This window comes from Durio zibethinus, chromosome 12 (assembly GCF_047325235.1).
Source record: "Durio zibethinus cultivar Kanyao isolate XHJ-2024 chromosome 12, ASM4732523v1, whole genome shotgun sequence".
Classification (NCBI taxonomy): Eukaryota; Viridiplantae; Streptophyta; class Magnoliopsida; order Malvales; family Malvaceae; genus Durio; species Durio zibethinus.
This window is the reverse complement of record NC_143173.1, coordinates 11,184,962-11,189,021: the sequence shown is the minus strand read 5'-3', so window position 1 is coordinate 11,189,021 and position 4,060 is coordinate 11,184,962. Positions and strand designations below refer to the sequence as shown.

General features: G+C 40.6%; 1 pseudogene; it reads left to right on the top strand.

Annotated features, from left to right (window-relative positions):
• Window positions 1-506: 506 nt before the first annotated feature.
• LOC149515675 (25S ribosomal RNA) lies at window positions 507-2,005 on the top strand (annotated as a pseudogene).
• The last annotated feature ends 2,055 nt before the right edge of the window (window positions 2,006-4,060 follow it).

Sequence of the window (4,060 nt, the reverse complement as noted above, 5' to 3'; positions counted from 1 at the left end):
TAAGGGCCAAGCCCCGATGAGTAAGAGGGCATGGTGATCACTCCAAAACTCAAGGTGCAAGCTTGAGCAAAGTGGCTGTCGGTGTAAATCTTGATGGTAGTAGCAAATATTCAAATGAGAATTTTGATGGCCAAAGAGGGGAAAGGTTCTATGTTAATGGCACTTGCACATAGGTTAGTCGATACTAAGAAATAGGGGAAGCCTAATTGATAGTACGTTCAGCATGAGCTTCAAAAGGGAATCAAGTTAAAATTCTTCAACCGAGATGTTAGGGAGTCCAGAGACATCAATGGGGGCCTCAGGAAGAATTATCTCTTCTATTAACAACCTGCCTACCCTAGAAATAGCTTAGTCAGAGTTAGGGTCCAATGGCCAAAAGAGCACTACATGTCTTGTCATGTCTAGTGCACTCCTAGTGGCCCTTGAAAATTCGAAGGACCAAGTGCCGTTTGAACCTAGTCGTACTCATAACTGCATCAAGTTTCCAAGGTGAATAGCCTATGGTTGATGGAACAATGTAGGAAAGGAAAGTTGGCAAAATGGATCTGTAACCTCGAAAAAAGGACTGGCTCTAACGGTTGGGCACAAGGGTCCCAATCTCAAGCCTGTTGACTATTAGTGCATTACTCGAGCTGTTCCAACGGTGAGAATAAGTCGTTGTGCATCAGTCAGTGGATGGACTAGGAACGACTCCTTATGGGCTTTCCTTGGGCAATGAATAGTTGACTCATAATTACTATAGACAAGGGGAATCCAATCACTTAATTAAAACAAAGCATTACGATGGTCTTATGGACGATCATGCAATATGATTTCTACCTAGTTCTCTAAATGTCAAAGTGAAGAAATTCAACCAAGCATAAGTAAATGGCGAGAGTAACTATGACTCTCTTATGGTAGCCAAATGCCTTATCATCTAATTAGTGATGTGCATGAATAGATTAACAAGATTCCCACTGTCCCTATCTACTATCCAATGAACCACAGCTAAGGGGATGGGTTTGGTAGAATCAGCGGGGAAGGAAGACAATGTTGAGCTTGACTCTAGTTTGACTTTGTGAAATGACTCGAGATGTGTAGGATAAGTGCGAGCCCTTAGGCGAAATTGAAATACCACTACTTTTAATGTTATTTTACTTATTCTGTGAATCGAAGGTCAAGCACGACCCCTTCTTTTGGACCCAAGATAGGTCTCAGTTGATCGATCTTGGTAGAAAGCCTTATCAAGTGGAGAGTTTGGCTAGGTGGTATATCTATTAAAGATAACATAGCTGTCTTAAGTGAGCTCAACAAGAACAAAAATCTTGTGTGGAACAAAAAGGTAAAAGCTTATTTTATTTTGATTTCTAGTACGAATATGAATCATGAAAACATGAGCTATCGATCCTTTAGACCTTTGAAATTTGAAGGTAGAAGTGTTAGAAAAGTTACCACACGATAATTGGCTTGTGGCAACCAAGTGTTCATAGCGATGTTGGTTTTTTATCCTTCAATGTCAGGTTTTCCTATCATTATGAAGCAAAAATCACCAAGTGTTGGATTGTTCACCCACCAATAGGGAATGTGAACTTGGTTTAGATCATCATGAGATAGGTTAGTTTTACCCTACTGATGGCAGTGTCACAATATTAATTCAACTTAGTACTAGAAGAATCATTGATTCCCATAATTGTCATCACGCATGGTTGAAAAGTTAATGGTGAAAAGCCACCATGCGCTAGATTATAACTGAACACCTTTAAGTCAAAATTTGGGCTAGAAGTGATGTATGAATTTGTCACTCAATTGCTGACCTATAGTAAGGACCTATGGCCCTTAAACGCATGTGTCTCAAGTGTAGCCCCCATGGTGAACAAGCCGTGCAGGCTTTCTTAGAGCTCAATTCGCACCGAATGAGTGGTAGAGTCCTTTGCAAACAACATAAATATCTGACAGGGTATTATAAGTGACAGAGTGGCCTTACTGCCATGATTCACTAAGATTCAACCTTTTGTCACTTCGATTTGTCCCTCCCTCTAGCGCCTACCTAAGTCTTCTCACTTTATTTTTTTACACCACACCCCCTAGGGTTAAGGATGAATGATGGTCTCCATTGCAACCGATTCGGCTAGGTGATGACATCCCTTTCTTGAGTGTCTAACCAAACGACAACCAAATTCCCTTGGTATTTGTTACAAAGACAAGCTCGCCCTTGTTATGGGCATTTACTTTAGACACTGAATTTTATCTAAGTCCTCTGATTAGATTCAATTTTTTATTTTAGTTTAATTTTGTTAAATAGTATTAATATTTAATTAAAAAATCAAAAATTAAAAAAGTCTTTTTTTTTTATTTTTCAATAGAGGTTAGATTTGATTGTCTTGTTTTCTAGATATGGTTTCTTGTTTTTTGCTAGATTTACAAATCTAGTCATTTTTCTTCTGATGAAGAAGAACACATAGCACCCTTAGAACCCCAGCTTAACCTTCATCATCACCTGAGCCCCTTTTAAGAGCCTCAGAATAGATAAGCACCAAGCATCGTCCTAGCCTTCCACCTAGCAGAAAAATCTAAGCATTGAGGCCTTTTGCTTCAACCCCACACCTATGCACCCCAGACCACCATAACACAACTAGTCTCCAAATAGAAATCACATCCCATCATCGACCCAAGCACCTCCTAGCCTTGCACCCAGTGTCCAAACAAACTAGTCCCTACCCATACCTTATTCAACCATTACCAGAGAACCTTTAAGCACCCAGCCAATCATCCTAATGAAAAATAGTAGACACAAACCCTTGTATGCACCTATTCAAACCATCTTAGCAGACCCATAGAAACCAAAGCCTTCAGTTATTCGTAGGCATCAATGCCTAAACTAGAGTTTAAGCTTTTACTCCCACATTAGATTGCATCCTCCAATGCACCTAGTAGAGGAGCTTGGCTTGGGCACTAGGCACCTTTGACTCAAGCTATGCCCACCGCCATTCCCAACCCCCTAATTGCAACCAGCCACGATCCCAGCGCCATCCCAAATCACCATGGCCTCTGCACAACCTTAAAGCCCGTGCCTTCATCACTCCCTTGGATCCCATTTTCCAACCCTGGTCAGTCCCTTTTTAATCATACCAAGCCACCTTCAAGCACCACCAGAAACCCCAAAAACCTAAACGCTGTACCACGCTGCCCAACTCAAACACCTAACCTAGCCATAAACCGTGCCTCCAAGCACCACCTTTCTCAAACCCAGGATTGACCTTAGCCTCCAAACACACTAAACTCAGCACCACATTGCCTAACTCGAACACCTAGCCTAGCCCAAAATCGCACCACTAAGCACCACCTCCTTCAAACCCAAAACTGACCCTAGCCTCTACATACCCTAAACCCCCACTAAGACAAACCACCCACCACCAATAGCCACTCCCTTACTGCCCCGCCTTAGCCTAAGACCCACGGCCCTCCCTCTAAAAGCCAAAACAAACCAGCAAGAAAAGCAAGACCAAAAATATACATAGTCCTCCCTAAAAGAGATGAGCTATAGTAGTACAAAAAATATATATAGAAAAAAGAAAGAGGGGAAATTACAGGCTAGTATTTTAGATTTGGAAAAATTCAACGATATTTGAGTGAATCTAAGGTCGAATCGTTAAAGGGAAGGCTGAGAGGAATCTTTGGGTGAGTTTTAGGCTTTATCCAGCCATCAGCGACCACTAGCACGGTGGTCAGCGTGGTAGGCGGCAATCGATTTTTATTCTTTGGGGTTTGTTTGAGACAGGATTTTTAAGTTTTTTTTTTTTTTGTGAAGAGGAAACAAAAAAGCTAAAAAATTATTTTTATATAAGCAGCATAGGCCAAAATGGCATTGTTTTGGACCTTTCAATCCGTGCGTTGATTTGCGAGTTAATCGGTAACCCATGTACTCAGACCTGACTTACGACCGTTAACCCTAGCTTAGTTGGCTAGTCTAATTGGATTGACATTGAAAGGTCTAATTCAGGTAAAAAAAAATTTTTGTTAATTAATTTATTTTTTATATATTATTTTTAGTTTTTATTATTAGTTATGCATTTTAATTTTT